This window comes from Melopsittacus undulatus, chromosome 5 (genome assembly GCF_012275295.1).
Source record: "Melopsittacus undulatus isolate bMelUnd1 chromosome 5, bMelUnd1.mat.Z, whole genome shotgun sequence".
Lineage (NCBI taxonomy): Eukaryota > Metazoa > Chordata > Aves > Psittaciformes > Psittaculidae > Melopsittacus > Melopsittacus undulatus.
Genome location: NC_047531.1, coordinates 10,660,986 through 10,675,412, shown reverse-complemented (window position 1 = coordinate 10,675,412; position 14,427 = coordinate 10,660,986). Strand labels below are relative to the sequence as shown.

General features: G+C 42.8%; 1 protein-coding gene across 1 annotated transcript in view; it reads right to left on the bottom strand.

Annotated features, from left to right (window-relative positions):
- NELL2 (neural EGFL like 2) overlaps nucleotides 1-14,427 on the bottom strand; it is a 166,270-nt gene that overhangs the window by 143,153 nt on the left and 8,690 nt on the right. The gene's annotated exons all lie outside the window — the stretch shown is intronic.

Here is a 14,427-nt window from a genome sequence, read left to right as displayed (position 1 = left end):
CATTTTCCTCCAGAGCTCCAGCTCTCTCTCCCCCAATATGCATCCTGGGCATGATGTGCTATGGTATGGAATACCTCATTGGCTAGCCTGGGTCAGGTGTCCTGTCTCTCCTTCCTCCCGGCCTTGAACAAAAACACCCTCAAAACATGCTCACTATCAAGCAACTGTTCCCAGCCCAGAAGTCAAAACACAGCACTGCACCAGCTACAAGAAGGAGAAAAATGACTGCCACAGCTGAACCCATGACATTATCCACCCCTTATTCCATACCATTCACGTCATGCCCAGATCTCATATTTCCAATACACCATCACTCGTAAGTCCACCCCTCGATCATGAGACATCTCTATGTTGCATCTCTGGACTGATAGTCTGAAGTATCTGGGCCCACCAGGCTCAAAATCATTCACCGTCCCCTTCAGCAGTTCTACAGCTTGCTGCTGGGGACTCCATACAGCTGCCTTCCACTTCCAATGCTTCCAAAGCACTGGAGGGGCCCAGTGGATCAGATACCTGGCCATACTGTCCCACATGCCCTGCCACTCATGACTGTCCAGCCCTGGGGACAGTCTCCTGGTGCTCCTATATACTTGTCTAACCTTAGACAAGTCCCAAACCTGATTCTGCCTAACTTTTGCGACTGGGGCTGATGTAGCTGCCCTGCTTGCCAGTTCTCCCACCACCAGCTTCTCTTCTCCTGAGTCCGGATCTTCCTTCTCTGCCTTGCTGGGAAGTGCTGCCTGGTCTCCTGTATCCTGCTGGGGCTCAGCGGGTGACTTCGGGGAATGTTCTCGGCCGCTGCGGGGTTCGGAACGGCGGCAGGACTCGGTTCCTCCACTGCCTTGCTGGGAAGTGCTGCGTGGTCTCCTGCATCCTGCTGGGGGTCGGCGGGCGACTTCCGGGGGACACTCTCGGCCGCCGGAGGGTCAGGAACGGCTGCGGGACTCACCCCCCCAGCTGCCTGATCCCCCTGCTCAGCTACCACCCTGCTCCGCTCCTCCCCCGCCTGCTCCCGCTGCTCTGCCACAGCCGTTTGGCTCCCCGTGCCGCTCTCCCTGGCAGCCTCAGCTGCCGGCAGCTCCTGGGGCCGCTCCTTCCTGGCTTCACGCAGCTCCACGCAGACGACGACGAGGATGAGGACAAGGACGGCGAAGAGCAGCGGGACGGCCTGGTACAAGTCCACGGCCATGTCCATCCCCCCCTGCTGCCGGAGCCCCACCGTATTACAAGCCTCCGACACAAAGTACAGTGAAACAAAAGCTTTAGCCCAAGCCCCATGATCGACAAACATAAACACAACCAATCCATACACAAAGTACCCGGCAAAATCCCGAAACCGCGAGATCCAGAGAAAAACCTCTAAGAGCCAATAAATCAGCATTGTGACAAGAGACCATAAATCCGCTCAGATCTGTTCTTATCTCAATCCCTCGGGCCCCACGTTGGGCGCCAAAAATGTCGTGGTTTAAACCAAGTCCCCCTACTCCCGGAGAGTTAGGAAGGAGAATCCAAAGAATGTAGCCCCCACGGATTGAGATAAGAACGGTTTAATTGCTAAGGCATAACACAATAATAATGATACAGTCAATAACAAGCGACAAGAATACAACACCCCACCAGCCACCGACCCATAACTCACTCCACCCTGCCTGGCCGAGCACCATGTGCTCCCTCCTCCATTTTTCTCCAGAGCTCCACCCCTCCAGCTTTCTCTTTCCCAGTATGCATCCTGGGCATCGCTTGCTATGGTATGGAATACCAGTATGGATGGGTTGTTTTGTTTTTTAACACAGGGCCATAACCCTTTTACTTTCTCCGTGGATGGCCAGATGGTACCTTCAACACCTCGTCCAAAATGTGGACTGAGTGACAACATTGGGTATAACTTAAGCTGTGAAGCATGACCTGGGCAACTTCTTAATGACTCCTACAAAAATGTTATGCTTAATAGCTATGCACAGTTAATTAGGAGGGAAAAAATGGAATTAAAAAGAGCAGCATCTCTTGGGGGACACAATTTACTCAACTTTAAGTAACAGTTATAAATTTACTTAAAACCTCACCATCATTAAAAATACATTGTTGCTAATTAATCACTATATACTTCAGTTGTGCAGCACATTGCTGCTGCTTCTTGCACAGGATGTCATAAGCATTTGTTAGAGTAATTACACACACACAATTAAGATTTTGCTTTTAAACCCCCCCACACAACCAAGACGTGAAGCAATGTTTCTGCTGAATTTGCACAGAACATGCATAGGAAATAAAAAGGCACAACCTTAAGCCCTCTAGAGAGAGAATTTGCAAAATAAGACGTCAAATGCTAAAGAAACAATTCCCAAGGTTTTCCATAGTACATTATACTAGGAAAAAAAAAATAATATATATTTTTAATGCACAAAATCAATTCATTTAGCACGTGTAATCAACTGTGTAGGAGCTAAATGAGTCCACAAGCTTCTTGTCATTGCAATTTGACCACCCTGCTTTAACTCAGTGACACTAATTCAGGGACAGCCACAGCAGTAGAGAGCTAACTGCAATAGATTCTCCACAAGGTGATTTTCTTGTGGCAGTGATGGATGCTGAGCTCTCAAGTACACTTACACCACAGTTCTTAAAAACAGGTTTAGTCTTTAAGCTCTACCTGTGAAGATGCTACTCTGCATTAACAGCACAGTTTGTTGTGGTTCACGGATCAGGAATAAAACCCTGAAGTCCTAACCAACATCCTGCACACTGTCACACCACGCTGAACGCAAGTCATTTTTGATGAAAATTATACCAAATACCTACGATATTCTCATTAGTAACTGATGAAAGAAAGTCTATGCACTGCTAACATTACACAAGGCCAGTTCCAGTTATACATAATTATCTATCTCCCCCTCCTATGTGCACTTTTTTCTAACTGGAACTATTGGGATGCAAACACTGCACTACAGATGCCCTGTTCTTTAGCAAGGAAACAACCCCTTGCCATCCTGTGGAGCTCTCCAGAGCCCTCCCAGTCCTCACTGCTCCAGTGGGGCAGGCAGGGGAAACAGAGTTGCCTCTCCACCCTCAAGAGAGGAATCATTTTTGAGATTTACTCATGTCATCCCTGTGACATGATAGGATTCCATCCTTTTATCTATATCTATTCCATCCTTTTATCTATAAAACCTCATCTTAACATAATTCTTATATTAACCCTATAATTATTCATCATGGCCTTAGACTATCTTCTTGTATATAGACAATAGCATCGAGACCTGATTAGATCATGCTGGAAGCCTATACATAAAGATCATTGTCACATTCCTTCTAGGGCATTAAACCGCCTAAACACGGGGCCATTCCGGTTTGGTATTGCAAATAAGTCAGTTCATACTTGCTGCACCAAAAAGCTACACAGCCTTTTGAATTACTACTCCTCTGATGAAACACCAACACCGTTTGCCGAGGGCAGGCACCAGGTGGATTTCTTAAAGAAAAACAATTGAAGGGTCCTTGATCTATTAGATCCATTCTTTTTACGCTAACGCAACCGTGCAAATCCTTCATTCCAATTGCCTTTGAACATCAGTGGTGGGTGCTTGACAGACCACCAGCTGTGCTCAATAAATACTGATTCAGGCTTGCTCTTGACATTTGGTTTCTAGTAATCATTTTTAGCCCAGAGGAAAACACTTTACTGGAACTGGACTTCTTCCATGATAGCCTGGAAAATCAAACTGGTATACCTCAGGTAACAATTTGTGGTTTTTCAACAGTTACATTAAAATGTTATACTGTGAACATTTCTAATATACAAAACCAAAGGCATAAATCTTTTCATATAAGAGGGCAAAAATAAGGAGAGAACTATTAGTTTGAATGAGAAATTTGTCTCTAGCCATGATACCTGTATATTGTGTTTACTTTCCTAGAACACTGTATGTGTTTGGTTTGAGCACCCCACAACTCACAAATCCACAGTGTTAACAGTCTTTATAGGAGGATGAAGTTCAAAGTGACAATGAAAGAAACAAAAAAATACAAACTCAGAGCACATTGCGCTCCTCATTCAGGTCGAAGTTTATAGCATGGAAATGCTTATAGAAGGAATAACCCTCACATGGTAACACATGAGGCTGGGCTGAGACATTCAACTTAGCAAAAGTACTGAAAAAAAAGATACAACAGGCTGAGGGAAAGAGGCTGGAGGAAGAAAGAATTAATTCATGCCATGGTTGGCAATGATAACAATTTGCACGGATACAGACAAACATAGGTGCTGATCAACCTTCAGCTGCAACACCTTGTTATGAGGTGGATCAGCCAGCAACAGGCACAGAAAACCAAGTCTTTTAAGATCTAACATTTCAAGCAATCTGAAGACCCCATGAAGAAATGCACTGACCATAGGACCTGCAGGAACTCAGCCCTTCAGAGGACAAACAGTGATTGTCTCTACCCTGTGTTTGAAACAGCCCTCACAACTAGGACATCTTCTCCCCTCAGGACAATCTGCAGGCAGAGTTTTGCAGCAAACACCTAAGAAATGCACGTGTTCCCTGAAGGTGTCAGTGCAGATACTGTTGCTTCACTCTGCTCATGAGATGATAATTACTGCACTATAACCAAGACAGTAAGTCTAACTATCAAAAGGACCCACTCCACAGCCTAAACTGATGCTGCAGAAAGAGGTGGTTCTACCCTTTGTTCTGTCACCAGCCTTTAATTGCTTCTCCTCATCCTTATGGTGGTAATTGCACTCATGGAAAACATATGAAGAACCATATTAGGCAACCTAATCCAGCTTTAACTAGCCCAGACATCCCTTCTCCACCCAAAAATGGTGTTAGAAGCAGCCATGGAAAAGTTACTGTAGGTCAGCAGGAAGACTTCTGTGTGCAGCAGTACCACCTTACTAAATCACACAGTGGAAAGACTACATGCAAACATGGGTTTAGGACAAGCCATTCGTTACAGATGTTTTCCAGTTCATAATAAAAACAAACAGCTACTAAATGGAATGGACAACTTGTCTTAGCAAAGGGTGTGCTCTTGAGTTTCTGAAAGTGCATCTAAAGCTAAACATATACTGTATGAACTGAATTATAAAACAAACTCCTGCAGAACAGTCTTTGAAGGAGGCATCCTAATTAATTGAGCTCCAGAGTTTGTTTCGTGTGCACATAATCAGCTTTTAATAGCAGCATCTATAAATCAATTCTGCATCTGACTGTAGGTTTGCTGAACTACCCAAATTAAATTTTAGTGGTTTGTGAGCAAAAGGAGAAGGGCTGCAGGCTAAAAAGGGTCTGAAAAATGTAATAAGGCGAGCTTGATTCTGTTTCATTTTCCTACACACATTGGGATCAGTGTTACAAGCATATATTCACACCGTACCACTTCCCCATATTAATTTTTTTGACTGGTCTTTTCCTGAACTAGGGATTTCACACAGACTACAAACAGCAACAAGAGACTGTTCACTTTACAATGTTCTTTTATTCAAATAACCGACTTCGGCTAAGCTGCTCCCAGCCTAGGGGCAGCAAGCAATGCCAATCCAAAAGCAGAATCTTTACAAGGTTGAAAGGGCACAGCAGGTTTTTTAAGTGGAGCACAGCACATTCAAATTCAGGAGCTGCATTCCTGTAATGAAAACTGAAGATAGAAAGAAGTAAAACAACCTTTATTAGACTAAACCCTTGCTAGATGTGTTATGCTTTAGGTACTTCAGTGGGAAGGTTGATTGGTTTGCCTGTTTGTTTTTCTCAGTACACCTGATTCTTTATTTGCACCGATACATAAAATACTGGCTGATAAAACGTTCTGAGTTATTTTTCCTACGCATTTATTCATCCTGTTCTCATGGATTGCAAATCATCACGGACAGAACAGCAAAACTGGAGCAGATATATTTTTTCAAACCCACACAAACCTGATTGATTTCTCCAAGGTTGAAGGAGCTCTGTGGAAGTCTGGGGGAAGGTGGTGTAGTTCCACATCAGGTTTAAAAGACTACAAGATATGGGGCAAACACTGATCCTGTAAAGGTCCCATGGGGCCACTCCCAAAGGCCCAGAAGCACTGCCCAGTTCCCAAGTCTGAGTGAACACTGGGACTACAATTCTAATCATATGTCAGCATCCCACTAGGTCTAGAACTTAATGCACCCAAGTGTTCCTTACAAACTGAGTACGACCTGGTCCCACCAGAACAAAACCTCACAAATGCTGGGACTCAGCACCTGAGTAAACCTCCCAGGTTGAATGATCATGACCTTGGGATACTCCAGAGACACCACCGCAGTGACCACCAGTTCTGTGTGCCTCCCTTCTTATTTCCATTAAATAAATACCTCAATAAGGATGCACGCAAACAGAACTGCAGTGGATGGGAAGAAGAGGAGGGCAAAACGCACTTCAGCTGAAATAAAACAATCAAAACAAGAACTGACTTGAAGCCAAATCATTAAATCAAATGAAAACAAGGGGGAAAATGTCACAGTTTGTTCTTGCAGCATTTGGGGAGGTTCCAATTGCCTTTGTTTTGTAGCTTTCTCTATTCTGAATGTCAGCTACAGCTTTGGTGTGTCATCCAGCAAGGGCTGTCGTCCAGCTCAAATGATACGCAAAGTCCTACAAGTCACAATGGACTGATGCAGGAGGCTAGAACAAGGACCTTTCTCTAAACAGAAACACAAATACACATTTTTCCCTCAACTGTATTGACCATTCATACTTATATCCTCAAAAAACATTAATCATATCACTTCTGGCCAGAACTCTGGCTCACCTACAAGCGATACACTTGTGTGTTTAAAGTTGTTTGAGCACAGCTGAGAACACAAATCCACTGTGGGACAAGAGGGTGAAAAGGTAGCGAGAGCTTCAACACACGTGCTTAAATACAGCTGCAATGTCTCCAATCTGAAATAACCAAACACTATTAAGGACCTAACTTGCTTGTGTAATTGGGAGCACTTTGTGCATTTGCGTAAGTAATTGTTCATTCAAAGTGCTTTGTTTGTAATGTTTTCTTTGCCATGGTCAAAATCCCCAGGGAATTTTTGCTTGGTTTGTTAAGCTTGTTTACTTGCTTTTTTAACTTTTGAGGGTTTTTTAACGTAAAAGAACATTAAAAATTGACAACTATGCACATGAAACTAAACCAGAACATATTTAATAGAGGAAAACCTTCTACCCAATGTGATAGAATGAGATAATTGAGTGGTAGCAAGATAACCATTTCTGCCAGCTCCTGGCACTGACTTGGATGGCTGTTTAGGAAAGAGCTTGCAAAACCAAGACTGAGGCAAGCTACAGCTGTAATATATTATGCATTCACTGTAGATTAAGAATAGTGCCACCAAAATCTGTCCAAAAGCATTCTGCTAAAGAGATGATACAACATTAGCTTGACAGTGATTATACTAGTGGCTGGGTTAAGCCTCTCAACTTATGTATTGGCTTCTTCTAGAAACCAAGGAAAGTCACAGCAAGCTAAATCTTTCTGTAATGTTAAGCTTACCTTCCCACAGCCCAGCTACTGACTTCCCCTGCCAAAACAGCCTCTTTTGCATCCCTGTGAGACTACAAAACAAATTGTTCAGGTGCTAGCTACTAAAATACAAACAAGCTCTTTCAAAACATGGACAACCCCCTGAGATGATCTTGAGACTGGGGCTATGAAATCACTCTTTAGGACCAGTCTTGTTTAACATCTTTGTCGGTGACATGGACAGTGGGATTGAGTGCACCCTCAGCAAGTTTGCCAATGACACCAAGATGTGTGGTTCGGTTGATACGCTGAAGGGAAGGAATGCCATCCAGAGGGACCTTGACACACTTGTGAGGTGGGCTGATGCCAACCGCATGAAGTTTAACCATGACAAGTGCAAGGTTCTACACCTGGGTCAGAGCAATCCCAGGCACAGCTACAGGTTGGGCAGAGAAGAGATTCAGAGCAGCCCTGCAGAGAAGGACTTGGGGGTGTTGGTTGATGAGAGAATGAACATGAGCTGGCTTCATTGTGCACTCACAGCCCAGAAAGCAACCGTATCCTGGGCTGCATCAAAAGGAGCATGACCAGCAGGTCAAAGGAGGTGATCCTGCCCCTCTACTCTGCTGTTGTGAGACCTCACTTGGAGTATTGTGTGCAGTTCTGGTGTCCTCAGCATAAAAAGGACATGGAACTGTTGGAACAAGTCCAGAGGAGGCCACGAGGATGATCAGGGACTGGAGCACCTCCTGTATGAAGACAGGCTGAGAAAGTTGGGGCTGTTCAGCCTGGAGAAGAGAAGGCTGCGTGGAGACCTCAGATCAGCCTTCCAGTATCTGAAGGGGGCCTACAGGGATGCTGGAGAGAGGGACTATTCATTAGGGACTGTAGTGACAGGACAAGGGGTAACGGGTTGAAACTGAAACAGGGGAAGTTTAGATTGGATATAAGGAAGAAATTCTTTACTGTAAGGGTGATGAGGTACTGGAATGGGCTGCCCAGGGAGGTTGTGAATGCTCCACCACTGGCAGTGTTCAAGGCCAGGTTGAATGAAGCCTTGGGTGATATGGTTTAGTATGAGGTGTCCTTGCCCATGGCAGAGGGGCTGGAACTAGTTGATCTTGAGGTCCTTCTCAACCCTAACTATTCTATGATTCTATGTGTTGTGTGGAATGGGGAAGGTAGATTTTTCCCTCCAGCCCGGCCACCTAGTACACAAGCAGAATCCAACTGGTTCGGTGAAGCTGTGAAATGAACAGTGTGGCTGTTTGTCATGATTCCCTGCCTGGATTACAGATCAGGGAAATGTCCTTTCAGTGGTGGTGTGTCTCAGCATGTCAGCAGCTCAATACAGCCATAGAGGGCAGCTTTGCTTGGTCTGTAGATCTGTATGACACAGGCAAATTGATGAAGGGAGAACTAGTGGTTGATTTACACCACTATAGACACCCATTTGAGAATCAGGACTAGGTATCACAGCCCTCTCAATCTCAGGGTTAATTTGTCAGAGCACAATGCTAAAACACTTAGACATCTCTCATCCTCCCTTGGCTGTGGTCCCTTCAGCAAAGGAATTTGCACCAGGATTACAAGTGGGAACCATTTACTGTAAGGTAAAGCAGCCCAGATGCACTGCAACATATCAGGTATGCTCTTCCAAAAGTATGCAGAGTCCATAACAGAGTCCATGACTTTTGGACTCAGTAGGCAAAAAATAAAGACACAAATAAATACAGTAAAGGTTCTAGAGACTGCATATACAATAGTATATTCCTGATGATTTTTCAAACCTTTTGCAAATGAAAGGATAAGAAACCTAACAGATTCAGGACAACCTGAACTTTGAACATGTAGGTGTCCAGATTAGAAGTCTGTAGCCTTAGCACAAGAGGTTGAAACAGCTGATTTGTTGCTTCAATGGTATTGCAAGCAATACAGATCCTAGCACACTAGATTGTTACTAAAATAACTAGTACCAAACTGTTGAAGAAAACATTTATGTGTGCTCCCAAACATTTCTGAGAGGAATACACGGAATGTGCACATTGACACATTCAGAACCACATCAATACAACCAGGAATTTTTAAAGGCATACATGATACAGAAAACCACTCGTTGTTGCCATAAGAAATAGGGTTAAACCCTTTCACTGTAACTACATCATCATGCTAGATACTACCACCAGGAGAGAAGGTGCTACTCAGTAGGGACCTATTACATGATAACAAAGCGATGAAGATAAATTATGACTTCTGTTCTTGTTACAAAAATTCCACTCCTAGAGAATTAAAATGTGTGATGCATAGTAAGTTCTGCCCCAGGTATTTATTACTGTAATGCTTTCTGGTGATTTATAGGTTCCAGGTTATCAATTATACGATGCAATGACTTTTCTGATTACCAAATTCTCTAGTTTATATCCCAATACTATTCTCAGTTCCTGTCAAATTCTGAAGACTCTTTTTATGTGCTCCCTCATAGGTAGTATCAAATATTACTTGCAATAATGTTGGTTAGGTTTTTCATGGCCAATACCACTATAAAACCTATTATGTTTGAACAAGGACACAGAGGTAACCTAGAGTAGGATTTCTGTCTGCTTCTCCATTTCAAGACAGGTTCCAGCTACATTTTAAGAGGTTGCAGCTACTATAGCTTTATAAAGATATATCTGTATTTATACATGCACACATTTACAGCCCTTTAGGTACAAAGTAGTTTTCTAGAAGCTGCTTTGAGAATACCTTGAAAGGTGTGGAGAAAATCAAGCCTGTCTTGTTTGCCTTGCTACTGGCAGCTGCGGCACAAGCACCTAAGTTATGCTTGGCTGCATACTGTCATAGGAGCACTTTGTGTCAAACTGACCTAACAACAAACAAAAATATCACACCAAGAAAGGCTGTTAACACTGCAACATAGACTGAAAAGCATAAGAAAATACATTGCCTTCCAGCCTTACTGCTACAGTAATAAGGGCATGACACACATGAGAACTGCTAAAAGACTGAATTTACTTCTAGTCCCCAGTCACATAGCATGGTCAAGATGAAAAAAGCTATGCAAGTCATGACAACAGGGAGGACATGAGGAGGAAGCAGTGTTGTCAGCCTTTTCCAAATGAAAAAGCAGGCTACTGAAGGTAAACAAAGCCTTATCAATTAAAAACAATAAAGTACAGTCTTCATGGCAGTAATAAACCATACAATCAGGTTATGCTAGGCATAGATGCAGCTGGATTACATTAACAACCCTTCTCTAAAAAGACAAAACACAATTCAAGCTTCTCAAAGATATATTTTGGGGGTGAACTGGGTCATGCAATGACACACTGTAAAAGATTAGCACTCACCATGGCACCTCTGGATTAGGATAATGTTTGGTGTAGATACTCCTGTACCCTCTGAGTCACACACCACAGCTCTCCCTCTCTTGTTTCTCACCCTGCAAGTGTCAGCAAGACCTACTCATGCCCTCTGCTCAGTCATTTTCACTCAAAACCTCCTTTCCCTGTGGTCAGTTTGCTGCTCCTGAGGACCCACCACCTGCAGACTGTGTTTCACAGAATCACTTCGGGTGGAGGAAACCTCATGAGATCATCTAGTCCAACCCCAATCATTTGTGGATGCCCTGGAGGGTTTATGTTTTTTTTTCCCCAGCAGAACTGGTTTATCCCTCTTTGCAAAGGTTCAGATCTCTCATTCTAGTTGAGAGTCACCTCTGGCTTTGTGGGGTATGACTGATCTTTACCCACATTAGGGTTAATTACATTTAGCTCTCCAAACTTCTAAGTGTTTAGGCTGATTGATTTTCATACAGCACAATAGTGAACTTGAAGCACTAGTATGAGAGCCATCCTAATTTCCTAAATTACCACTATGATGTGGTTTCCACGAAAGAGTAACTTCCAACACAAGAACAGTCAACAGACACAACTCAGAGCTCCAGAAAACCCAAACCTTTATTCCCCACAGCAGAAACAGCACAGTGAGGCAGGGGGAAGGAGGCCACCAGTGGAAAAAAATCACATCTGAAGCATGCCAGACACATCCAACAACTCTGTTGCTAGCCACAGGTCTTCAGCAGCAGACTTAGCAAACAGCAGCAGATGGGAGGATAAGGCAAGAGACTGTAAAGAGAATTCAGGTACCAGCAGAAATGAGGGGGAAGTGGTAGAGGCACTGCACCTGAGAGGAGAGGAGGGACACCCATGCCACCAGCTATACTGGCATTGTTGGAAAAATCTTTACTCGTGTGATACTTGTTTTAATGCCTGGAATATGAAAGGTTAAAAGGGTTTTGAATCAGGAACGTGAAAGAGTCGGGATATCAAGGAATACTATACACACAACCCAGCTATAAGAAGGGCAGACTGACAGAAAGCAGATGAAGGGGGAGACAAGCTACTGTTGCCTGAGGTACAAAGGAAGCTGGGGAGGACCATAGCTCAGGTTCTTCAGCAAGAAGTTTTAAGCCAAATATTAATGGAGTTCATACTTCTGTGAATGCGCCTGCTAGCCCCAGTGAATCAGCTACAGCTTCTAAACATAGGCCCAATTTATAAACTTGGATGAGTTAAAATTAGAAACGCTTCCAAATCCCTATTTCTTTGCTTGCGTAGTCTTGTTTTAACTGAGTACCATTAAAAGATACTCAAGTGCCCTAAAGAATAGTTTTAGGGAGAATTCAAAGGCACCAGTTTGATTATTGAGTATCAGGTGTTCGATGCCCCTTCGTGTCATTGAAAATCTCTCCCTATACTACAATTCCACCAATGCTCCAGATGTCCAGAGTTCAGAAAGACTTACACCCATCCCATCCTTAGCACATTAACTCAATATCACACAATGACTACAACATAACTAATGTTTCATAGATTTTTTATTTCATGCTATCTCCTACAAAATCAAAAGTCTGAAGATTTCCACTTCCTTTCAGTAGCTATTCCACAATCTAAAGTAGTTCATTGTGAAAGGTTCCTTTTATCTTAAATCCTCTCTATTTATAACACCATTATGTTACTCTTACCTCTATCTCTTCAAACATTAAATAATTCCTTCATTTTAAACCTCTAAGAATCTTCTAATAGCAGACACTTATACAACACTTTTGTCATTCTTTGGACAAGCTCTACATACACAAGTTCTTTCAAAAGCTTTCTTAGTAAACCAGTCCTTTATACTGTATAATCAGGTTTGATGTTGCTCTCTTCAGAAAAGTGTCAGTGAATTCTAGAGAAACCCAGAGTGAATGCAATAACCCAGACACAATCTCAGTTTTTCAAAATCTCAGGCTCCCAGATCACACTACATTTCCTTATGCTTCAAACATTAACAGTGTACGCAGGGATTCCTAAGATCATCACTGAACAGGGTAGACAGGGCTTTCCCCAAGTCCACCCCACTCCTTGAATGGGTGCTGAGCACACTGCAGACTGTTTCAAGTTCAAGGGATGTTAGCCAATGTTACAGACAATCTTATGAGTGCCTTTGGAACAGCTGTGGCCCAATACTCAAATGCGTGCTTAGGGAGTTATTAAAATAGAACTTATTGACTTCAACCACACAAAAGCTCCTTTGGAACTTTCTGGATCATTACACAACTGTATTTAGAGACTGGTAGACTTCCAGCCATGGAGTCAAGGCTGGCATGTGTCATCTTCTCTTGATAGGATAAACAGTATGGATGTTAACACCCTCTTATTACACTTAAATAACCATTTAAGCTGGGGAAAACATAAACATTGCTCTATCAGAGAGCACAACTCTAAAACTGGAGGACTTTTTTATTATACTCCCTCTATGTTTTCAGAGAGGTGAAATTGCCACTCACATTCCACTAAAAGATTTCTCAGTTATGGATCACTGGCAATATTGATTGTAATGGCTCCTTTGGAAATATTACAGTCTATTGTAGCAATGCTGTTGCTGCTGCAAATATGTTAATCCGCTAAAAACCTTGTGAACACTTTCTCTTAGTCTACTTTTCCTTTTAGACCATGCCCATTGCTTCAGCACCTTGCCACAGCATAGCTGTGAGTAGCATCTGCCAAGATGGCTCAACAAAAATATCAGTTTCCTAAGCTCACACTTCTCTCTGGAGTCATCAGGATCACACACCCCCAAAAACACATGCACCAAAACAGGAAAAGCAAACAAAATGTTGTCAAACGTAACCAATAATGAGAATTCTTGGCTGCAAAATTCTTCCACGTTGAAAATGGCTACGGTGCTTTTTCCCACCCAAACACAGATTTGGTTCTGGGCAACCTGATCTAGCTGAAGGTGTCCCTTCTCATTGCAGGGGATTGGACTAAATGACCTTTGAAGATCCTTTCCAATCCAAACAATTCTATGATTCTATGTTTTAAAAGGGAAGGAAAAAAAGACAAAAAAATAAACATTTGCATTATAAATGGGCTATAACTTGAATAACTTATTTGCTACAAGCTTGCTTTAAGTTTTTAAAGTTCAGTAACATCTACCTGGCATACCTGAGTGAACATTCATAGTGGGTATTTATGATGGAAAACACGACCAGGCAAGGAAAAAATAAAACCCCACAAAATTAAAGTACCCTTTCTTACCATATTTCTTCTCAGATTTTCCAGAGAAGAAATCCTTTGGGCAAACACCAAGATGGAAAAATTATCAATTCTCAAACACTGAGACAAAATATGGAGGAATTGAGACAAAAGATTGACAGGAAGAAAAAAGTCAGCGCAAAATAATTTATTCAGCTGTACTGCAGCAGTGCAGGTAGGAGATCTGCACCTTGGCACACAACCAGATGGGACAATGCACAGGGAACTGAAGAATCACTTACATGGAAGTACAGTTTCCCATGACAGCTATATATAATCTCCAGCTCTTACCCACTGGTTTTAAATAACTTATAAGCTAAGCTCTGTACCTCCCTTAAGACTCAGTGGAAGCAGAGAAGTTAGCAAT